The sequence below is a fragment of the Temnothorax americanus genome, unplaced genomic scaffold (assembly GCF_048541705.1).
Source record: "Temnothorax americanus isolate GAGA-0224 unplaced genomic scaffold, ASM4854170v1 Scaffold10, whole genome shotgun sequence".
In the NCBI taxonomy this organism is placed as follows: Eukaryota; Metazoa; Arthropoda; class Insecta; order Hymenoptera; family Formicidae; genus Temnothorax; species Temnothorax americanus.
Window position 1 is genome coordinate 3,342,767 of NW_027509231.1, and position 26,024 is coordinate 3,368,790.

The 26,024-nt window shown below is 42.0% G+C and overlaps 1 protein-coding gene across 1 annotated transcript in view; it reads left to right on the plus strand.

Moving 5' to 3' along the window:
- The window catches only part of Dlp (glypican dally-like), a 138,213-nt gene that overhangs the window by 67,606 nt on the left and 44,583 nt on the right, over positions 1–26,024 (plus strand). The gene's annotated exons all lie outside the window — the stretch shown is intronic.

Below are 26,024 nucleotides of genomic sequence, written 5' to 3' on the forward strand. Positions count from 1 at the left end.
CAATAATTCATGCATTTTATTGAGACGCAGTTTTCGATAGGATCAAAAGAAGGTATTAGATATCCAGTCTCGAGAAAAATGTTGATTTGATCGCGTGATTAATAATGAGGATCTATTGCATCTGAAATAATGCGATGGCGCTAAGAATAACGTATTTTTTCATTTTATTTCTTCTGACAACGTTTAACAACTCCATCTTCCATTAATAGTCGCGGCTTATTGTCATTGCATTAAAATAATTTTTGTGCTATTTAAATCTCCCGTGAATCGGAAATCGAAACTTTCAACAGGTGCTTCTTTTCATTGCAAATTGCGGTAGATATATTGATCTAAGTCCAATTGTAAATATTTGAAGACTCGTTGCAAAAGAGTCGAAGTGCCAGAAATAAAAGTTGTAGGGAGAGGGGGGGGTATTCTTGTTCCAGGTAATATTTTATTTATTTATAAATTTGTTTGGTTTTTTTATGCGATTCGCGGTCCGACGGACATCTCACTCCGCGGATATGAACGTCGCGCGTATGACGCTTGAAAAAGCGAGAGGAGGAAAAGCGGAAAAGAGAGAAGAGACGGCAATTCTTTTTGCGGCTCGCCGCTATTTCAGCCGCCATTGTCTCGCGGGAGAAGTGGCGCCTGCCTCCGTCGTCCGCTGGTTATTTTTACTTTTGATACACGCAGATTGGTCGGCACTATTTAACGCCGCATTTCCGCTTTTCGTTCGTTCGAACGTGTACCGAGGCGATGCATAAAAAAAGAAAAAAGAAGGAACGACAGTTTTGCAGCAAATACGTGCATCACGTGTGTGAAATAGTTTATTGAAAAACATCAAATAATCCCATCGTTTCAACATATAAGCCAAGCCACGGCATATCAAAAAATTCGATCGGCATTGAAGTTCGAGAAACGTCACTTTACTCGAGTTCATGAGGCGAGTAAAAAGGAATTTTCGAGGATAAGTGAGTTACACTTGTTTGAGAGGCGCCGTTTCACGCCAGAAATTCGATTTTGCGATCGCCTTTTGATTTATTGCGGACGCATTCTCCATGTCGAAAAAAAATAGAGAAGCGAGACGCGCCAAAGGTCTCTGTCCCCGCAGCGCGATTGAATTTTAACACCCCGTATAGAGTTATCGGGGATTTATCGGCCCCTCGCAGGCGTGTAAATCAAACCGAGAACGATCACTAGCTTTCCTCGAGTTACACAAGTTTCGCCGTTTCGATCTCTCGCGCGGCCATCGATCATGCGTATCCCGACACGTCAAAACTTCTTCTCGTGTGTTTTACTCGTATATATCTCGCCACGAAAAACCCCGTTCGATATAGTCACTCTCCCTCCCTTCCTCCATTGACCTTTTCACGCCAGGAAGCCGCGTGAACCCCGAAAACACGTAAATTCTATTAAAACTTTGCAACCGCCTTTTCTTATCCTGTCCGATACATGCGTCATCTTATCTCCCCTCTCGTTTGCTCGGTCACAATGGAAATTTCTTTTTTCTGATAGAACAGCCAAGCCTATAAATCGCGATTAGTCGTTGCGATAACACTGTCCGGTATTGCCTCGTAGCGTGCGCTTATCTGTTATTATACATATTGGGAAACAGCGGAGGCGTTAAATATCCGAGATTCCCTTTGTTTCTTTGAATATCTCGACCCGTTTTAAAACCTTAAAGCGCATCGCGTCGCGATGAAATTTTCATTCAAAATGTAGACATAAGAATTTTCATTCATAATTTTCTCGACGTCGATTTGGTTTCTCGCCGCGTAAAGACTTATATAAGTTCTCGCGATTTGAAAAATTAATCTTTTATATTTTCGATGAAAATACTGAATAAAAAGATCGATTAAATTTACTTAAGCGCTATTTTTATTAGAAGATATTATTGTTACTGCTTAACGAGCTTTGCTCTGAAAATAAAATATTACATTCGGGAAATGTTATTAAAAATAGAAACGTACTTGGATAATTAAATGCGCGACGTAATTATACTCACGAATTTTCACAAGCAAAGCTCTTTTGCGTTTTTAATTGTGGTATGCATGCAAAACCTTATGGTTTCGTTAACGTATGCATTTATCCGATGCTTGGGGATGTTTAAATAAGTAAATATATGTTATATACGTGCAAATGAAGTTATTATATATACTTGAAGGACATATTTTGAGCGAGTCCGTATATTTTTTCATCTTTTTATATGGAACTCATATTTCATTTTAATTATAAAGATACATTTTCCTGTTTCTCTCAGATACGTATTATTATACGTAGAAGTCTGCGCGAGATAACATCTCTATATATTTACAAAAATAGAATTTTCAAAAAGATCGCGCTGCTCTTTATCATTTTACATGTAAGGTAAATGTACCTATGTCTGGACATTTTTATCATTTTAGTTCTTAAACGCGTTATAACGCGAATTAAAATCAAAGAATCAAAGATAAAAATATTTTTCTAGTATTATATTTTTATCTTTGATTTTAATTCGTGTTATACTTATTTAAAAATTAAAATAATAAAGGTGTCCAGAGACATAGGTCTTAAGGTGTCCCGGCATTGGTACATTTATACCTTACATACGTTCAGAATGAACCGTTTCTATATGTAAAACAACGCGCTCATCATGCTCCGATGTGCGAGCCCTTCGATGCACGGATGCCTACCTTCCCGAGCCTACCTCTCTCTCTCTCGTCTCTCCTCCCTTTATGGCCCGTTCTCCTCTCGGTCCATGCGTTCATCCTCCGTTGCAGAGGCGGCTGCACTCGCGGCGGTCAGGTATGCCAGGCTTGCAGACGAAAAAAATAAACGGAGAAGAAATGTGGAAAGACAAAAAGAGCTGGTGGACATTGCGGAGGAGGGAGGGCGAGGAAAGGAAGGGCGGAGAGGATCGGTGGAGAAGAGAGGCACAGAAGGAGCGAAGGATGCGGCTGAAAAGAAAGAGAGAGGGGTGAGGGAGAGGGAGAAAATGACAGGACGAAGGACGGGTGCTGTGGGGGCGAGAGGGGAGAAATCAGGACGAGAGCAGCCTGACCTGGGCGACCTGGCCCGATCTAAACAATCGGAGCAGATCGGCCTTCGAAATATCGCTAGCACCCGTGGAACACGTTCTTGCGTGTCCATGCACGCGCTCACCAGACTGAGAGGAGTTTCTCTTCATAAAACCCAAATGGATGAACGAGACGTGCGATACGATAACGCGATGAAATATACGGCTGTGCCAAACGAGGTCCCCCCGGTCGCTAACGAGATTAATTCGCGAGCGCGTCTGGCTGTAGAAAAACCCCACCAGAAAGACATTCCGGTAATTCGATCGACAAACGGACAAAGGTGTAAAATTCGAAGCACACGATGCTTGATTAATCCTTAATTAATATCATGCCTTTACCTTTATTCGGTACGGATTATTGGATTATGCGATATATCGCTTCTTTTCGGGCATCGTGGAATACGTTATTCGTTTTTGTCAACTTGTTCGATGAAACTTACGGATTATTGTTCTGTTGAAATAACAGGATGTATTTGAAATATTTCTAAAAAAAAAAGCTTCGTTTTACATAATTTATGTAGTAATTTATATAAAGATTTTTTATTTTGAAGATGGATAATTAAAAATTGTTGCCGAATAGATAACATTTATTCGGCAACAATGTAAATACCAAAAATAAAAATGTCTAAAATAATTCTTCTTACCTATATGTAAATATACATATTGTTCCATAATTATTAGGAAATAACTATTGATAACGTTCTTATTATTTATAATTAAATATATAGCTGGAGGAATAGTAAACGAGGATTTACTGACTCATCTCGGAGTGCTCGTGATTAAGCTTGTATGGACTAGTATGGAGTGACACCGAGTCTTGGATTTAATTTGCATTACGTGCCGCAGAGAATGGTGTATCGCTTCCCAATTAAAACCGCAGGATTATCGAGAAGCTCCCGACATCGTATTAGCACACGTGCGAATGTAAAAGCATTAGCCAGATGCGAGGAGTCTCGTCCCAGGATGAATAAATCTCGTGTCGTAGTGTGATGTAATTTATTAGTTAATACTACGTTTTCTAATACTTTTTTGCAATGCAGAGGAGCTGAACGAGTAATTTAGAATATTACCTAACACGCAATTAATTGAAGAGTATTATCAGAATTATCTGGTGAATTAATTACGGCTATTACAATTCAAAAGGCGGCAGTTTGTTTTATTATGTCCTGCATATTTGAAATAGAGTAATCTTATCTAATTGTGCACACGTAATGGCAATCGCGTCAGCAAAATCGTCGAATGTGATTTTAAACCAGTGATTATTCAGCTGACCCTTTTATGCGTTATATGTACTTCCCACTTTTAATCGCAAAATCCTTTTAGCTCCGCTGTCACGTACATTTTACATTTCGCGGAACGGCTTTATCACAAGTAAAAATTGAATCTCCACCGTAATCACATTACCCCGAGCTCTCTCACGCTTTTATTACGCCACCATATCCAGCGTCGTTGCATTTAACGCTGTGATTTCATAGTGCGAGCGAGAGCGCTTTCGGCGAAGAAAAAACTCAGCTTCTTTGAAAAAGTGCATTAAGATATTATAAGTAGATTATAAAGTATAAGATCAGATAATGAGATTTTATTAGAACACTTATTAATTGATTTCCAATTACATTTCGAACGTTTTTAGCAATCATACTATACATTGTTGGTATGTTACGACGTTAAATCATATATAGTTTAACTGGGATAGTAAAATTTCATGTACTTGTATATAAAATAATGTTAAGATTAAGAAAGACGGGGATATTTTTATATTCGTGTATTAGTTACATGTGCAAAGAGGTCAATAACAAATAAATCGTTAATTTGCAATGCACTATAATTTATTGATTATTTTGTGGGTACATACGCTTATTTTGTACACCGATGTATACAAACGTGCATGGAAAAGCCGCGTTGCAGTACCGCATCCGTAGGATTTCGAGTGTCCGCGGGACAAAATCAGCGGTTCTCCAGCGAGTTCTGGCGTCCCATCGCGTTCAACCTCAAATTAAACTCCCACCCAGCCTGACGTTTGCATTTCCGACGTGATAAATCCGAGTGTTGCATTTCGTTTAGTTGAAATTCGTACGACAATTCGCATCGCGTCGCAAATTCATGGTCCACTTTTTCCATTGCGATTACATTGCGAAAGGATGTTGTGCCATGCATCGGCGATTTGCGCAATTGCGTAATCGAATTTGCGCGAGGGGCTTTAGGAATCGCGTCTCGAATCGAAAAAGTCAGGTGCGAGTGTGAATTCTGTGCAGCTTTACGGGGAACTCTGTGTAAAAAGCTCGAAAATTGAATCTCTCTCTCTCTCTCTCTCTCTCTCTCTCTCTGTAAGATAAAGAATCTTATACATCTCCGTGCCACTTTGCTCCGCATTTGCCGACGTGTTACAAGACGCACAGATTTCTACGCGTCATTGTGCCAACAAAGTTTCTGACGTACAAAATATGAATTTTTTATAGTGACGCGAGATTCTATTTTCATAAGGTTTTGGGCCAAATGAAAAATTCATATTACGGACATTATACGAACTTTACGTGCCCTTATGCGCATCTTGACGCGTGATAATCTCTATTCGTCGATGTGGGCGAATGCTTATCTCTAAGTACAACAGCTCGGCCGCATGATAATCTCAAGTTTTCGTAGTTTCCGAGGTCCCCGCTATAGAAAACATTTGTTCCCGGGATTAATGCGGTTAATGGCCATAATCTTTCGATCTCTCGCGCAGAATGAAAATTGATGTTAAACATAATTCGCGCAGCCAATATATCCCGCGTTGTCCTCGACAATTTCGGCTTTTATTTTCGAAACATTAATTTTACGGACCCGCGTGAATTTGCGAATCTGTCCATTGTGCACACTTTTCCATTTTCGGTCTACGAAATTATCGTTCGTCGAACCGGGCGACGAGCCCGTCGGCAAACAAAACGGGGAGGCCCCGTTAAATAAGGCGGGGAAAACGCCGACGAAGCGACGATTATCGCCGGCTCGACGGCCGCGCTGATAGCTCTGTCGATTCGTGAAATCGTGTCCGGTGCATCGATGCACTCGCGAGTTGGGTGAGTAGTTTGCGCGGGGGAGGGGTTGAAACAGACGGTTGGGAAGGGCTTATGTTCGTGTTGATGGGTCGGCTGGCACGGCTACTCGATTGGAAATCGCGGGTCGATCATACGAGGCTCGCATCAGGTTTGTTTTGCGCTGCGTGTCGCTGACGCGTTCTTTGCTATACGTATAAGGACGTTTTATTAAAGCGACGTGATTCATGGCGTAGATTATGATGGATGGCCCGCGACGAGGGGGAGGAGAGAGACGAGTTTTAAAAAGAATCGCTTTGTCGACGAAAATCACCATTTGTTCGTCGGTATTACACGGAATAAAATTTACTATAACGCTTGTCGAGATAAATGAAGTGATTCCTAACGAAACTGAAACATTTGACAGGGTCTTGAATATTAATAATTTTAGTCATCAATAATCTTTAGTAGTATTAGTAATTTTTCGTTCTTCAAAACGCGAATCTCACCTATTCGGAATGCCGCAAATTCTTTATAATTACTCCAAAAATCCCACGTACGCGGAGGATAATTCCTGCAAATCCGGCAACGTCGACGTGCGACCGCGACACTTTAACACGCTAATTTTCTTCATGCAACAACCATCGGACTGTTCAAACAAATGCATCCTCCCGAGCGTTAGCGTCAAGCTCGCTCGTTGAATTCGTTTAATTGGAAGCGTGCGTGTCGCGATCCGCTCGTCGGCGTCGGGGCACGACACACACGATTCCTTTGTTTCCAGTATAACGCGCGTGTACAGAGAGCGAGAAATCAGGAAGTCTCTCGCCGCCCCGCGCTCTGAGAGATGATAAGATCGTCGTCCGGCCCCCGTTTCGTACGACACGCGCGTAGGGGTAACACACGTCCGTCGTACGCGCGAGGGCGAGAAAGTAAAGTGAGCCCGCGTGCATTTAGCACAATGCATCAGATATGCGGTCGGTCCAACGGCGCCGCCAAGAGCATTTAGGCCGCGGCTACATTTCACAAGTGTTCACCAAGTTCGCAAACGTTACGCAGGAACACGCCGTATATATATATATATATATATAATGGCGTAATAATATTAAATATTTTTCTCTCTCTGTTTTTGTTGGGATTGACTGGAAAGTTTAACCGCGTGGTGGATATGATATCGGACGCAATACGCTTCGGTGCGTATCGCACCCGCCAAACGGTCGGTTATCGCGAAATTCCCTCGTGAGATTCCCTCCTCGCGCGCGTTACTCACCTCTTCGGATTCGAGAGATGCGCGTGAATTATCCGGACCGCTCTCTTATCGGCGGTTCGCAGCCGAGATCCCCGAACGCAAGGGGTGGCTGACCCCCTTCAGCGAATCAGCTGTTCAGGCCGTCGTTACATCGCGACGGGCGCGCGGGGCGAGTCGCGGCGGGGAGCAGGGGGAACGGAAAGAGGGGCACCACCTCGGGCGGCAAATCTCAAAGCATACCACAGAGAGCGACAGAGGGAACGAGCCGAGAGCAAGGGCGGAAAAGAGAGAAGAGGAGAAATACACTCGAGAGAAAGGGATGCGTGGTCGGAGGGAACCTGAAAGAGGTGGGCACGAGAGAGGAAGCAGAGAGCAGGCTATACGAAGGAGGGGAAAGCGGACGCGTGGGAGAGTTCGGCTCCGTCGGGGTGGTGCTCAACCTGGCACAGGTGAGCGGAAGTCGAGGGCTCTGGCACCGGCTATCTTCGAGCTCCGTGAGCTCCATTAGCTCGTGTGGGAAATTCGATCTCCTCGCGACGCTTTACCGGTTGCTGCCGATATGTTGATTTTGGAACGCGCGCTGGTGCCCGGCGATGGATTCCGTGGATTTCTCTCCTCCTTTTTTTTTTGTCTTTCTTTTGGTTATACGATACGCGTTCCTTCTCGTTGGAGACGAGAGACGAAGCGATTTCGAGAGAGGCTCGCGTTGGTCCGTTTGAGGATCGTCAAATGATCGATGTGTGGGATAAAGTTCGTTCGGCGAGATGACAGTCGTGACTGGATAAATCGTATACGCCTGGATGGGTTATACATATCGATCTATTAATGCGAAGCAGTACGACGATAATATGATAATTAATGTATAATGTGGCGAGCAGCATGTCGAACGATATATGTTATTGAAAAGAATGCGATATATACCATTCCGTTTTCGATTCTGTGGACACGGCCATAGAATATAAATGAATACGCAAGTGGGCACGTGATAAATTATCAGCTGAATTGCTAGATGGAAATTTCGGCCGACACTTGGTCACCTTCCATCGAATATTCTGTTTCCAAATCATATACATGCAAATTTTACACTAAACATCCCAGAGCAGTGAATTTATACAAGTATCTTTATTTATTGATATTCTGTAAGTAGCGATCTATAATCGTATAAAATTATTTGACACGAAATATTATACTGTGCGAGAATTGGGAAATTAATATCTTAAAGTGAAATTGAAGAGGTTTTATTTTTATTAACGAAAAAGAATAAGACATGCAAATGTACATAGAGTAAAATTGTATCCTGCTTGTAGTTCGGCGAAAATTTAAAATTCCACCGCACCGGTCTCGTTATTTCAGAAGCGCTTTTTCCACGCAGCTCTTTTATTCTCCCTCACGCGTTCCGTCGTTCCTTTCCTTAATTTCCGCCGAAATTTCGCAGCGACGCGGCGTGCCTCGAACGAGAAACACGCATGGCGACTTTCGACCTCGGCGAAATTGCCGCGCGAGCTCGTTTCGCAAAGGCAAAGGCTTGCCGCGGCAGTCTCGAGACTGTTCGCCGCCGAAATTGAATCAATTAGGGGACAGCGGTATTTTTTTGTCGTGTGATTTACGGCGTCGTCAATGGCGACGACGGCGACGGCGACAGCGACGACGCGCGACGCCCCGTGGGTTATCGCGGATTATTGCGCGCTGCGAATTATGCACCGCTATTATCTGTGATTACGACACCGAACCCCCGATGCTCTCGAGCGCGGTCCAATTAGAAGATATTCGACGTGCTGTGTCGATGGAATAATTACGCGTCCGCTATAAAAATACAGGTCAATCCGATCGAACTCGGGCACCATCGATGACATAAGCAGCTTATGTAAGTGTTTGGAAATGCGTTACACAATTCTCCGGGAGAGTGTCAATTAACCCTGATAAAAAGAAATTCCGTGCAAATTTCCCGTACATTTTTATTTAAACGAAACAAAAACATTTTTTTTCTTCTCCAAATTAACTTTTTTTAAAAAAATCCTTGATGATATATTAAATATATTATTTTGACAGAAAGAGTGATGGAATTAGAAAGAGAATAATGGAATTATAGTAGACAACTAAAGATAACACAAAATTTACGAAAACAAATCCAAATTTTTCATGTCTAGTTGTTTATTACTAAAAATGTTAAATTGAACGTGAAATTACAAACGTGATTTTAACAATTAAATATTGCAGCGTTTAAAAAAAGTATGGCGAATAGGTTGCTTGGTGACGCCCATTGATTGACGTGTAATTTATGATTTCATGATGAACTTTCGAAAGCTTCGATTTGGACGAACGAGAAATTTCGACCTTGTACCAATTTTCGCTTGAATCGCTCGTTATCGCGAGGCGAACGCAAAATGAGAAATTGTGTGAGCGTATAATACGCCTACGCGATTGCGCAGGGCGTATACGATTTGCTGGCGTAAAGAGTCGCATAAATAATCCGGTGAGAGGAGAGACGTTGGGCAAATAAAGCATATTACGGAAGTAATACAAGTTAGCCCGAAGGGTATTGTACTAACGACAGCTTAATCAATGAGCTGTCGATCGCGGTCGCGCGTTTCAGCAGCGGTTTACGGCATTTACGGTCTCGCGGGCAAGTAGAACGCGCGATTCTTCTCAAAACGTCAAACGAGAACAAACTAGTCCAGTGGCTGTTGATTGAAAGTGTAAACAGAATTATGCGTAATGCGGATGAAATGCTAATGTAGAAAACCAATGGACTCTCTCTCTTTATCCCTCCTGTTATTTCTCCACCGTTAAAATCGCATTTTAGTTCCTTATTCTACCATGCAGTTACAATTTTATTAAATCTGGAGTTCTATTAATGAAAGTTTTATTCGATTAAATTCTATCAATTGGAATTCTAATTAATAGAACTTAATCAAACAGGACTTTCCATTTAGCCTTTATTACGACACGTCGGTAAAAAAAATAGATAATAATTAAAATTGTTTACATTCGATCGATTAATATATCGCCATCGTGCAAAGCTGCGACGGTCCTCTTCTTTTTTTTCAATCATGTTCGAGTCATCGCGAATAATCCTGCGAGATTTTCAAAGCCGAGGGTAGGGAAATATCACGGTGAGATTTGTCGTGGCGAAAAGCGAGAAAAGCGAACTTCGGACGAAATCGTAGACCGACTGCTGGCACTCACTCGAAGAAGAAGAAGAAGCGGAGGAAGAAAGTACGAAGGGGATGACGCGAAGGGCGATGCGGGGAAGCAAAAAGGAGGATCTGGCGTGTGAACCGCTGGCCAAACGGCGCCAGTCGACCATCTTTTTTTCTTATATTTCGCAGCAACGCCGCGCGTCGGCTTCCTCTCCTTTTCCTTCTCTCTTTCTCTCTGGTGCCTTTTTCTCCTCTCGATTACGCCCGACTTCTTTACTTGGTTTCGCTCTCGTTGCGTTCCGTCGCCTTGTCTCGAGTCGTCGGTTTGAATTTTGTCCATCAAGCATCGACTCGAGCAGTTTCGCAGATTGCGTGATATTCGAATAACACAACAGATTATACTTTGCAAAACTAGAAATATTATTATTAGAAAAAGATATGGAATGTATGTATGTAGTGCGTGAGATTATTCGGCAGATGTTAAAATTCAAAATCGAAAGAATAACGAATAGGCACTTCTTAGAGGCTTTCCGATATAAGCAAATAAAGTTTCTCTTTAACTTTATTTTTGCATTTAAAAGATATAGTTATTATTATTCTTAAAATATATATAGTTATTTGTATAATAGCATCAATTAACTTGCATTCTCTTTTTACGAGCAACTTTGTGGCATTTATTTTATCTTGTTTAAGAGTATGTGTAAACCCGTAAAAAAATGTATATAATCCCACGTCCGTCATCAGGCTTAATAACGAGATGTAGGTAATTATATTCGGGATATGCGTGCATACCTCCTCTGCGAAACCTGAAAGACGCCGTAATAAAATTGTAACGCGTTGGAACGAAGCCACTCGGCGTATCAATGTCGATAATGCTCGATCGGCCGACACATGAATATATTATTTAACTTATTTGCTTTACAAAGTACCTGATTCTCTTTGAAGGAAAAACGGAGACAGAGAGTTGTATAAAAAAAAAAGAAGTGAATGCGGTTGCAAATCAGGTTTTCCTTGCGGTTGGAGATTACGCGGTGTACCGGATGTGGGAACGGCTGTAAAGATGAGGTGCGAAAATTAAGAAAATCTTCTCTCTATATAATCTTCGTATATTCGATCGTTCTCATTGCCGACTTCTATTATCGCGTTTTCTAAAATGCCAGAAATTAAATTTCGAAATTTGTGTAACACGAAGACTTTACTGTGCTCTAAAAACACACAAAATATAATTTCTTCTATTCTATTACCGACTATTAACATTTAAATCTATTAAAATTTTTTTATTTACGTAACACCAGTGTAAATCATCTTTCTTCTTTTCGCTCTTGATTGTCTACAGATTTCTTACGGTTGCTTTCACAGATCCCCATCGATTAAGTCAACCGAAACAAGTAGGGTACATTTGAATTTTTTAATGAAGCGGTATCACTCCCCGATCAATTAATCATGATTTATCACGGCATCTACCGCTATCGCCACGGGAAAGTTTATCTCTTCCATAATAATCATTCCTGCTCTCGCTCGCAGTAAGATATACTTAATCCGATCGCGGTACAGATTTATGCAAACCATCACCGCGAAACTCTTCGCGTTTCGCTCACATCGATGCACACGCGTGTGCAAACGCACGCATACGGACACACACACACACATACACATATATGCGAGGTCCGGTCGAGCTCGGGTTTCAATTGCTCATTAGTGAAGACGTTAGAACGAAATACGTAAGACACTATACGGCGGTTTCGTGATCCAGAAGTTGGAACAGGTTTGGCACCCGTGCACGTCCAGGGTTTCTCAACCACAGCGGTTCGTCAACCGCAGCCGTTAATTTTAAAGCCGTTAGCGTGCATTTGAAGAACGATCGGTCGGATGTATAATTTCAGAACGCTCTACGACGGGTGAATAATGAACGGAGAAAATTTATATGGTAGTCCTCGTGAAGGACAGCGGCTGACTTCATTGCCGGCTAATTGGCCGCAAATTAATTCTATATTAAGGGGTGCAACTATCCATTGGAGAAAGAGACAGAACGATGAGTCAGGCCGTAGAGCTATGTGAGAAGCTGCTGCGGCCATAAATCAGTCGGATACATTTCTCGACAATATTTGCATATTTTTAATTCCACACGCTATAGTTTTAATTTGTGACGGTTATACTTGTGGCGTTAAAAATTGCGCAGAATCTTTAGTGTAACGAAGTAGCCTTCGATTACGAATCAGGAATGCACCGTCCGAAGTGTATTTTAATTACGTGAATAGTGTTTACCTCCGCAAATTACAAGGAGGATTATGAATTAATTGGCAATTACCAATAGCAAACAGCGCGACTATTACACCGCGCGTGCGACGTACGCGTTAATACATCCAGACGCAGAAGTAGATGCATCGCTTATAATGCATCGCCGTGATAAACAATTAATTGGGACAAATTACGTTTGCGTAAATTACATAACTGGCTCTACTTGATTAATATAATGGAATAAAGAAACACAACGCCGCAGCGCTGTGCGCTTCTGTAACTTTTATGCCAATAGTATATTATAATTGCAAAAAACGTATTGTTGTTTTTCCATGCTGAAAGTTGTAAAATAAAACTGTATACGGTAAATTGTTTACCAACGAAAGTTTAATTTTCTCGTGTGCATTTGTTACGTATTCTGGTTATATGCTATATATTCTCTCCAAGTCGCGTCCGTTTGTATATGAATATATTTATTATTTAAATATTCTGTTCATTTTTTCTTCGCACAAAATTTCGTATGCGTTAATTAAAAATCGCAACTGTTAATTAAGATCATTAAGATCCGGGATTACTCGCGACGATCGAAACGAAAGAATAGCAGTCGCGGACTCTGTCGAATCGTTCGCTCCGCGGCGCGCTCAGTCGCGGAAAATTGCGCGCGCCGCAGTCGATTAAATACACCGTGAGTGCAAAATGATACATAATTTATTTCTTCCATTGTTGCAGGTGAGTACCGAGGCGAGATCTAAATCCAAACCACCGTCGCCGCCGCCGCCACCGCCACCGCCTGCGGCTGACACGCGATCACACCTTTCCTTTTCCCTCTGAAAACTCGTCGAGTGAGTACAAAGCGGTTCTAGAGTCCGACGCCACGTGCAAATAGCGACGTTCTACGTCTACGTCCGCACGAGTAATCTACGCGGACTATCTCCTTTCGCGTAATTCACGCTGACAGCGCATAATCTGCGCGGATAACGCTCCGCGCGCGTTTTTCCCCTTTTTTTTCTCGTTTCCGGGCTGGACTTCGTATAGGAAGAAAATAAATTCGATTCGCGCGACTCTGATTTCCTTGGCCCCCCCCCCCCCCCACGATCGATAGAATATTTTAGTACTCAGGTTGTCGCTATATCGTTTTCGGTCGGGGATGTAAAAGTTTGATTTACTTTACAACCTGTATAGCTGTCACTGTGTTATTTGTTTCTTTTTTTACGACGCAGAAGACAGTAATTTTTATTTAATAATCAATACATGGTCTTTATCTATGCAACATCAAATTGAATTAACAAGATATTGAATCATATCTTGTTCATATTTGTTCTTCATACAATTCATGTAATTTAGGTTTTTTATTATCGTGCGATATCATAAAAAAATCCTTTATAGAGAAAATATAAAGAACATTTATATTAATCAATTTAATTCAATTTACATTTACGTGAGGGGGAGAAAGTATATAATATGATACACATGTCACACACATAAACGTCGCGTAAATAATTTATAATACCCAGGCAAACCGGGTAGTGGCTGTAATTTTGCAGTTTACGATGACATAAAACTCTCTCTTCCGAAGAGAAAAAAGTCGCTGGGAAATTCTATAAATCTTTCGGATAAATCACCAGCCGCGCAGTTGTTTCGGGAACCGAAATCGGGAGAACGAACGAGTAAAACGGCGATGTATATACGTACGACATACGTACAATGTATGACACTCTTATCTCTTTCTCTTGCGAGAAAGAAGAGATTATAGCCACTTCGCGAAACTCTTTAATCGCAATGGAGACATAACGCGACGCGATACGACGACGCGACGCACCGTAGTACTAGTTTGATCTAATCAATATTAATGAGCCGGCGACAATCGGTAGAACGTATGCGCGATCATTATCGCATTCCGGATACCATTATAAATTCGCGCGATAAAGTATCGAGGTAATGCATACTAATCATCGTCTGTGGCGCACCATTATGCTCTAACTTGCGCAACGCGTCCAAGCTCGCGACGATCTCGGGAATGCCAAAACGCAAGAACGCCGAAGCGATCGATATGAAAGATTTAAGAATATCCCGAAGAAACCGCATGATTTTTTAAACAAATCGACAGCACGTATTCGTGACAGTGTGGATTTTCGTAAAAAATTAAAAAAATGAAGCTACAGATCTTAAAAATATAAAATAAAGTAACGGTATTCAAAATGCAAATATCACATTTTTAGAAGCTGTTTCAATTTTGGAAAATAACCGACTATCTCGTACTGACTGATTTAATAATATTGCGGATCGAAACGGAGCGCGTTAGTTTTTATTGCAGCTTTCTCGACGTTATGGCCATCGTCGAATTATTACGACGATCGTACGTGAATTATTTGACGTGGTCATTTATTGACATTATTTACACGCTGTTTATTTTTGTCTCCGCGTTTGCTAAAATGAACAATGAAGCGCGATATCGCGAAAAATGGAAATGGACAATTCGCAATTTCGCGTTGCATGGAATTGAATTGCGTTGTTTTTATTTCGGAAATTTTGAAGTGGCAATGTTGTGTCTCTCTCTCTCTCTCTCTCTCTCTCTCTTTCTCTCTGTCTCTGTCTCTCTTTCTTTCTCTGTTTTTAAAAACTTATTTGAAAAAATAATGTGACATCTCGTTGAAGATTTATGAATCACTATATCCGTTTTTATTATTAGATCGCTTTGGGAAAACGTGAAATGTAAATGAAGTAGTAGAAGGCGTAAACTTTGCAAGATCGTAAACCGGTGTTTGCATCTCAATAAATAATTAACGCTCTTTCCAAGATGAGGCAACATGCAGGACGTAGGTTACGATTCTTTAGCGACCATATATACATAATATACCTCGTTTAGCTCAATAGCTATAAAAATTCTATACTGTCTCTCTCGCTTCTTTGATAAACTAAAATGATAAATGTAATGTCGAGACAACATCGTGACTCAAGCCATATAGGTACGTTCAAAGTACATTTATGACAAATATTAATAATATCCGAATATAAGATAATAACAATAAGTATCTTCTCTCATTATCTCTTCGTATAATCCTTTACGATATTAGGAGAAATAACAACCTATAATATCGTTATTAACCCTTAAAGGGTAATAAGGGTATATATGTTTTTTTTCGATACCTTCTAAGTGTATACGTGGGTCTGTCACGTTTAACGCTATTTTTGCCTACCTTAAAATATTTTCAAAAATCTACAAAAATTCATGAAACATCTGCCTACATTGTAGTTTAAAGTCATTCTATAGTCACTATTTTATAGTCATTTTGATATAAACATTGTTTATTTAATATCTTCTAACAGGCTTGCAAGTTTTATAGTTACGAGCAGATATCATTTGGCCTCGGACGCCGTAGACCCACGTATACACGTTAAAGGTTAAGAAATGTATTATAACATTAATATTTATTTTACGATCAAGCTGGATAAGTAAAAGATTTCTGCACACCGCAAATTTTATGAATTTTACGAAATTGGCAGAGCATGCAGGACAGCATTGTTTTTCCATTTTTCTCATACGTAGCATCAGGAAACTTATCTTATAAACTTTGTTCCTCGAATTTTTAAATTTAATTTTTGAAATTTATTCTATTCTACAGCAGAGAGACACACGAATAGCACCCGTAATTATAGACAAACATCCCGTACGCGTACGTGTCCCTCGCGTGTTCTCGTCTTTCCTTTTTCCGAGGAACTGGAAAGTCGACGCACATGTGCCTGTTCGTACCGCTCCTCGCTTTATAATAATCGAGTTGCGCGCGCTATGCCGATGTAAGGTAATTTCAAGCCGTGGCGGTGCGTGCACGCACGTACGTCCGATATTCGACACGCTAACGACCGGGGCAATTACGACGGGTTAAAAGTTAATTGCGTCTCGCGGAGAGAAAGGAAGAAAGGGAGGAGAAAGTGCGCCGGGGCGGCTGGGGATAATTCTTCATTGTCCGAAAATCACCAGACTCCTTCGTCTATCTACCGTGATCGATGCGTAAGGATGATTCCGATTCATAAATAAATATTTACGCGTGGGAGGATGACTGACGATCCGTTACAATATATTTGATAATTATTTATAGGCTTGACTTAGATTAGACACCGATATTACCCTTTTTCGCCGAGATTAATCGACCCTTTTTTTTATATTACAGCAATTTCGATAAGCAAGTATTTCCAGAAAGTACTCGTAAAAACGGTCGATTCGGATATTTGTGGGAAATGAAATAATCCATAAATTTTTGCCAGAAAACACATTGATTTATAGTTATAACATATTAATCATATTATACTTTGATAACTCAGCGTACGGAATTTTATGTTCGATTATCGAGATTGATTTTCGAATATTTCGAGCAATATATAGGGGAGACCGGGGCTCGTCGGCACAAGAGGCAAGTTGACAATGCGTTCCGTTTATATGTATTTATAGCGAAAAAAACAATGGAAAAGTTATCACAAAATATTTCTTATATGAAATAGGTACTGTTCACAAAGTTTTATTTTAATCAGACAAGTATTACAATAGAAAAAGAGAAAAGTCTGATTCAAGACGTGACAAGTAAATTTTCGAGCGTTTCAAAATATCGTATTAATGTTCTTCAGCTTGAGAAGTAAATCAAAGTGACGTATCATTAGTTAAAAGAAAAGTTTCTGTTACTATACGACATGTTATTTTGACTAACGATAGTAATTTATTGTAATAAAACGACTGAAATAAAACGTATGTAGGGATGGGGTATGTTGGCTCATATCAAGACACGCTTAGCTTGACTTGTTGTTGCCGTGCGCGTGAGACCTGTTTGAGCACGTGATTTACTATCTACAATGCTGATAGAAGCTAAATATATATTTATATTAATATTTTTATGATGAAGAAAGCTACATCTAAAATAGTTCCCAATTATTTTTCTGCAACAACGTTTTGATATTCGATCATTACAAAATAACTTTAAAAGATACAATCTTCATCAAGAAGTACGTATGTGTTACCCGTTTTGTGTTTCTATTACGTATTCATTAATTTAACGTGGACTTTTGTCGCATAGCCAACTTACCCTACAATTGGGGAAAGTTGGCCACAATGCAGCATGTTCATATTTCATTTATTACAAAGAAACTATACGGTATACAGGAGCGTTCCTAGAATGAAAATGTAAAGAAAGGTTCTCTCTATCATATTAGTACTGTTTAATCATGATAATTAGTTGTATAAAAACTCAAATGCCGAAATTGTAAAAACGGTGCCAACGAGCCCCGGTCTCCCCTATTTATTATGAAAAATTACTATGATCCGACATCTGACAAAATAATTAATTGTGTTTAGCTCGTTTACTTTTTTTCCTCTCATTTCTATCGAGTATCAACGTTGCGATTAACGTTATTCGCATCTGTGCAAATATGCAATTTAGATGAGCTGCCAGCGAATGGCCGCGCGGTAAACATGTATATATATGCAGATGGACGACGGAATGTGTCTCGTTGTCTGAAGAGATTACACGCCGATTAAGCGATCTGAATCTTAATTCCGCGCTGTCGGAATTTTAAACGGCATTACGAATTTCGTGGTAGTTTCTATTGTCGGTTCACAACGTTTATTCAATTACGACATTGACAGGCCGGCAGTCGACACTTTGAAGCTACCTTATTGCGTATCACAATTTTAATTGAAAACTCAAGTACCACAGTTTAGTGATACACAGAATACGATTATGTCGCGGAATACCAACGTGGAGAGTAACTTTTCGGCTGGCGATGTTTACACCAGCGCGCGGATTGACGGTCAGCGGTTACACCTGTGAGTTTCATTAAAGGGCACCGTTAGTGTCGATCGACTGACACGAAGGACTCATTGAGATACACTTCGGAAACTCCGAAAGCCACAAAAGACAGTCCCTTCAGAGCGCCGCTTCAAATTGTTGAGCCAGCTGTTACACCGCGCCGGATCCTTCTGTATACTTACCTTTTCCTTCTCTCCTTCGCCTCGCCTCGAGCCTCTATCCAAACGATCGCCTTTATGCACTTAAAGCTAGGTGCATTCCTGCCACCTGCTGTACCGAAATTAAAAAATTCCGTCAGCTGTATCCGACATTGTCGCTCTAAACAGTCTAAACTGTGTGAAGTCTGCGATTACCCGGCGATAAATCTCGTCGATATTATTCGCTTCGTTGACCCTTCGCTATCTGCGAATGAACAAATTTTGTTCAAACATCGATATTAATTGTTAATTATTCTCAACTCTAAACTCGCGAACTCGCGATTCTCGAGTCAAACAATGCCGTATATAACACACGTTCGCGGTTGCGGCTGCGGCTACGGCGCGAGACACGCGTTAGATGCCACCGGCGAGATACGGGAGACGACACGCGTTCTCGTGTGTCCGTGAGTCCGACGACGGTGTTCTCGATGCGACGAACGGAACGGCGCATCTCGCGTGGTACACGGTAGGAGCACGTCCATGTGCCGTCGGCGCCTTTGATGCGGCTGCACACGGCGTGCGCGTGTGCGTTGTCCGGCAGCGGATGAAAGTGGCGCTGCCGAAGAATGCACCTTGCGTTCTCGCGTTCTCCTTCCGCCCGAGAGAGAGAGAGAGAGAGAGGAAGGCGGCCTCTCCTCTCTGCAGGCGAGCCCTTTCGAGCGTTTCACAGCGTGAAATCTGCCCAATCGGGGAAGACAGAAATGCATCATCTGCGTAGCACAGAGATATTCCGCCTCGAAATTACTTTGTTCGATTAATAATTTGAAATTCAAATATTAAATTTTCATGCTTTAAAATGAGATTTTGCGTGAAAATGTATCTTGATACATTTTATATTATTTTGTAAAAAAGAATTGGAAACTATGTAATGGTATATAGTTGCGATATTGATTAGAATTGTTAGCGACCGTGCAGAAAGTATTTCGTTCCGCCAGTCTTTGGACTAATTTTACACTGTGCGTCTCTGCCGGATGTCTTCCTTCGCATGGGTGCCTTCTCGTTTTTCTTAAAACCGGAACTCCCCCTTTACCTTACCATTAAATTTTCATTCGGCACCGCCGACTTCGACCGCTGCACGCAAAGTTGATGTTGCTGATAACATATTAAAATGTATGAATGTGCGTCTCAAGGTTTTAACGCGGTAACTTACGGTCTTAAAAACGCGCAAAGTTATTATTAGATTAACAATCCGATGTCATGCGACCATTGTTACAATGTTTCCTTCTTGCGAAAGAGGGAAGAAAATTGTACAATACAGTCAATTGCATACTATTAATTTTACATTTCTCTTTCGGTCGGCAACTGTTAATTAAGAATGTTGCTAAACATACGCGGATGAATTTTCGAAACGATAAAATTCTCGTCACGCGACAGCTCACTATTTGCATTCGAAAAAAATGACGTTTATTAGTTTTCTCACATCTGCGAGAGCACGCTCCCGCAGCAATTCAATTTACGAATGCAGTTCTAAACTGCACTTTTGTAAAAACGCCGCGTATATATCGCGCCGACTCCGGACAATGGAAAAAGTGACGTTGACGAAGAATGCATCTCACCGGGAGGTAGCCTTCCCGGGGCGGCATTTTTCAAGGCGCCGCGACGCGGCCGCCGCTGCCACCGCCGTCGTCAGAAAGCCATCTCTCTCTCTCCGGAAATCTCGCCGCGCCGTCCATCCTTCGGCGGATAAAACGCGGACGAAAATTGGCTTCCGTTCGCCGAATGTCGTTTCCCAACGCGACGCCGCGCCTCTTCGTGATCGCGTTTTCGGTTCCCGGCCCTAACAAAGTGCATCGGCTGGGATGCAATCTTGTGCAATTTCGTTCGTTCGCCGACATTCGTAACGGCGAACGAATATTCGTATGCTTCTTTCTGGCATTCCTTCCCCTCCGAATTCGTCGGCGAGGAACTCTGAATTCTCGCGGATGCTCGAAAAAACTCGAAGGCAGTTCGCGAAGGAGAGACTCCGGCACCGGTCGAGGAGTCGCTTTTAGCAGATCGAAACGTTTATAAATGCATTTATCTGAAGCATCTGGACACAAGTTTGTCGATCAAAATGCAAATACGGCGCGCAAAATCCCGATAAATTGAAGATGGAGCGTAGTAAAATCGTAGCTCGTAAATAAAATTTTTCAAATTCCCAGTTTTGAGGGCAGATAAATCGATTTTTTTCTCAAGTCATTTGCGATCGCGCTTCACGCTCATATTTTTGGAGTTATAAAGTTATAAGTTCTACGTATCTCCGAGGAGAAAAACGGATGAAAAATATATGTATTAAAATGCAGGAATTTTTCTCGTCCGATCTTCTTTCATATACTTGTACTCTTCTCTCTATCTTCGTCTCTACCGTGAATTTCATCGAAAATTCATCCTCGATTTCTCCCGCTTCTTTGTGCGTCGTACATTTGCGCAGCTGCAACGTAGCCGGCAGGTGATAGGAACACATGCTGCATGGACCACGCTGGGCAACGCATTCCTCCTACTTGACGGAGGCAAAACTCGCTTCGTTGAAGACGCCCGCTTGCTTGGCCGAGCACAAGTCTTAAGAACTCGGACAACGGTGCTCTCGCTGCGCTAAAACGGTTAACCCTTTCTTTCGGACGCAGTCTAGAAAAAGTACTTCTGAACTTGCGCGGTCTGTTAAAGAGACGCGAGATGCACGCGTGAAAGGGACAGAAAGAATTTTCACGTTATTCGTACATCTTTGACATATTGATATTCCGGAGCGGATAATTTCTGTTATGCGAGTTACCTAACGGGGAGATTTAATGGTGCTTTATCTCGATACGGAAACAGGAGATAAACGATAAGAGCTGCTTTTGATGCGTGTGTTTCCGTATAATACCACGTAATCTCCGCGATAATCTCCGATTCGAAGCTATTGCGGAGTACGAAATAGTGCGAGATAAGTAACCGGGACCCCTTTGCTCGCCATTAATCTCAGCTATCATAGAGCAGTATACATAGCGGCGCACAGTAAATGCGGGAATCAATCTGAGTTCTTATAATATGGTAGATAAATGCGGTATAGAAACCGCGCAAGAAAGCTTAAGATGAAAGTATCTGCGCCGCGTGATCAAGTAACCCCGTATTAGCGTACACAGAGAGGAGGCTAATATACCGTCTTAAAAGACCCCCAATTAACGATCATACATGGAATCAAAGCTGCTAAATATCTTTTTCAAGTTCCAAGCGACTTTGATCGTTCTCTCGCTATGAATAATCTCCCTCGTGTAATTTTTTCCTCGTGACGTTTCGTCAAACGTCTACGAACATCGTCAATCATGTGTCGTACGTTTATTCCCTCTTTCACTCAAGGGGCTAATAAATGTCTATTCTTTTCGCGAGCATCTCTTTACCCACCGCGCAGATCGTTACGAGTAACGCTGGCTCAGAGGTCAACCGTCGCTTCCGGGCTCTGAATGCCCTGCAACAGGTCTTCCCTTTCCTTCCTGGCCGATCGGGCCTCGATAAGGATACCTATTGACTACCTTCTCTTTCTCCTCTCTCCTTCCGATTGCGCCGCTCGATGCCCATGCACGCAACAAAATATGGGCCTTATCTAGCCAGGACGATACAGTTACAGTTATCGCATCAGATTCTGGGGATCTTTTTAAGCGACTCTATAAATCGCAGAAGCTATAAGCGCGATTGATATTATTGTTTGTATTGATCTAAAATTGAGTTATCGTGAAGTTGCACGGAAAAACGATATGGTTGCCACAGCCAGAAAATAGTAACATTTGGCACAGCCATATCTGGTGATTGTCACACCCACATTGATGTTATTGTCTTAACTTTATTATAGTTGCCGCACCACCGCGCCAGCGCTGGTATCAATTCTCTATGGTTGTCCCAACCATACATAGGTGTATAGTGATCCATCAATGTGGGTGTGACAACCACAGATATGGCTGCGACAAATGTTACTATTTTCTAGCTGTGGCAACCATATCGTTTTTTCCGTGTGATTATTTTAATTAAATCTAGTTTTAATTAAGTATAGTTTCGCTTCCAAATTTAATACAACAGTCTTGATACAGTTCGCAATAATTTATTGTCCCGAGTAATATTGAAGAGAAGAAGATGCATATCTCTCCTCTCTAGTTTATCTTCAGTGGTTTCACATTAGGTATACATGCGTGACACTGATGTATCCCTCGCATTCAATGTCGGTCTCTTCCGTGTCTTTCCGGGTTTAAAAACTGCATACATCCGTGCATATGCAGGAGAAGAAAAAGCTCTCAGAATGTCTCGATGCATACATACGTGCAGTTGAATGCATGCGCGAGCAATCCGGGGGAAGAAAGAAAGAATAAAAAAAAAGAGTCACCCCGGTCAGATGGTCAGGCCTCATTAGTGAGATAAGTTCCGCGAAGAAGTTTTGCAGAGTACGCTCTTCTCTCTCTCTCTCTCTCTTTCTCTCTCCCCCTCTCCCTCTCTCTCTCTCTCTCTCTCTCTTTCTCTCTCCCCCTCTCCCTCTCTCTCTCTCTCTCTCTCTCTGTAAATGCATGTACACATCACCATCTCTCTCTGTTTTTCTCTCTCTCTTTCTGTCTGCCTCCCTCCCGCTTCCATCCCCTTTTCCTTCGCTCCATCGGCCTCTTGGGAATCTCCAGGCTTTATTAACGTCCGCTATTATCGTTTTAGCCGCGGCATCGCATTTTTATTTTTATCTTTACCTTCGAGATACCGCTCGCGCGTTCAATAATCGCCGCGAAGTATTAGAAGCGCGACGGCGGTGGTTGTTTTCTCTACTTTTGCATCCCTATACCCCCTGTTCCATCGCCGCGGTATGCTTCCCTCTCGAGCCCCCTTTTGACAGTTCGTCCACCTCTATCCCCTTTTCGTTTTCCTCCCCGCGTTTCCCTTCAACCTTTTCATTTAACCCTCCACGCCGACCGCATGGAATTCCGAGGGATTTCGAATTATGCTACTCGCTCTCCCTTCCGCCACTTTTTGCTCGTCGTAGGACCGACATTGCTTCCTCGTATCGTCCTGTCCGGTAGGGCAGTATGATAATCGATACAGTCGTATACGCGTGTATCGCCCCGAAGGGCTGTTTCGGGACGGCGCGCGATAGCAGACTCGCACTCGGGGCCGACACCCACACCCTGTATCGTATTGGAGATTCGTAGGTTCGCTATTAACCTTATAGTCCACCATCGTGAAACTTTTAATATCGTAATGTATAGGAGTTATATACAACTCGACGTATAACTTGAGGTTGCAATTTCAAAGGAAACGACAAAATCAACGAGGTTTTTATAAGCGCACCGTGTTTCTGCAAAAACAAATCTTTTCCAGAAACGGGACTTGTGTAAATAATTAACAGAGAGAAATCGATTTTAGGTAAACTGAAAGAATGAGATTTCTATTCTCAAGCCGGCACTTTTCGGTTCTCATCCGCGGAATCTTGGAGCACGATGCGGCGACGATCGCGAAAATAATAGCGATTGAATACTTGATGATTCGCGCTTCTCCCGAGGACCGTTCTCTCGGGTCCTTCCCTTTTGCTCCGCAATTGTACCGGGAATGCGCCGACCGGTGCATTTTCTCTTTTTCAGGCGGCGAAACTCCTCTTTCCGCGGGATATAAGGAAGACAATTGCGAAACGCCCGGAATTGCCGGCGGGCACGCGGGATTCGCGCTCGCGGCGTGTAAAGGACGTTTCCTCGCCGCGTTTAGCTTCCCCCGGTACCTTCTTTATGGGTGATGATAACGGTGCAACGGGAAACGTAACAATAAATTTTACTTCGCATTCCTATTCTCGCTGCGGAACTCCTGCACGCAAACGATCGCCGATATCCGTAAGCGCGAAATTTAAGGGGCGCATTATCTTCTAAAATTTATAACTATAATTCAGATATAATTATATAGACTTCAGACAGTCTTATAGATATATTATTTATATATATATAGTTAAACTATTTTATATAACAAAGAACGTACAAGATAGTAACGTGCGTCTTTAATGGCATTATCTAACGATATTGAAATTATAATTTATTTAAATTGATTTTGACCCTCGTCGGCAAAGATGCAGATATCTATATGCAAATATCATGACAATTCGCGTGGATCGTATTGAGATAAGCATCGCGCTAACTACGACATTTATATATGCTCCCGTTTCGTGCTACTCGCGCTAAGGACGCATGATAATCGATCGCCTTCGCGCGTCGTAATCGCGCGACATTAGACGGGACGCGACATGGGAACTCATTGCCTCATTGCCAATTGCGTTCACCAGCAAAATTGAAAGATTGCCGGCGTGCCTACCACGCCGGCTACCTTATTATCCCGCCTTATTATACTCAATCCACGAAATCATATATCCGGAATTTCCCAATGTGCCCCGAACCGCCGAGACGTGAGAAGCCCAATCATTCGCACGCACCGCGACGTGCGCGGCGAACGCCGCCCACGGTGCTACATTTAAATTAAACGCGATTCGTGGCCCAAGGCTGCCATTCTTGGTGTGTCGAAATAACATAGAATTACCGGGACGACGATACAAAGTATGATAACTATTAATCACGCATACCCTCGAAAACCGTGAACGGGAAGGAATCGCGAGGAGACAATGTATCGATTTCACATTAGTGTGTTCCGAGAGTTCTTTATTTTTATCCAACGTTACATCATTACGATCTCGCAATCGTTAGCGAAGTGCTAGCGAAGTGCTAGCGAAGCATATTCTACATGTCAAATGTAACGTGTACAAAATTCGTGTAAATAAAAAAACGTACAGCCGAGAAATGTATATAGGAACGTTTGCGCAATCGTTTTTCCGCGCGGTGCAACGCACTGTGGAATCAAGTCGAACGCGAGTCTAGTTTGCTATAAGTGTGTGTTAGCGGCAAAGCGATGCACGAACTATCAGTACAATGTGCAAAAATAACCGATATCTTCGCGATGCAGTTCGCCCCCGGTGAAGCGAACTTCCGCCGACGCATATTGCGCGAGAATCGCTGCGCCATCGGCGCTCTCGCATTTGCATTTACTTACGACCCACTTTTGCACAGAAGACTTCTTGCTATAAGGGCCACTACGGTACTCTCGAGGTATATCTCGCCTATCGAGAAAAAACTGCCTGGAACGGCGACAGAATTGTCAGCGCGAAATGACGATAATCGATTCTGGTATTACGCCAAATTGATATACATCATAAACTTATATATATATATTTTTTGTTTTAATATAAATACGTTTGCCCGTGAATTAAATATTGCAAAGACGACAGAGGAAAGAATTCCTCTTTGATTATATTTAAATATTCGAATTTCATATGTGTTTGTAACATAGCATCACGTACATGTATCTGATCTTTAAGCCGGCAATACCGAAATGTAATAATTTAGCG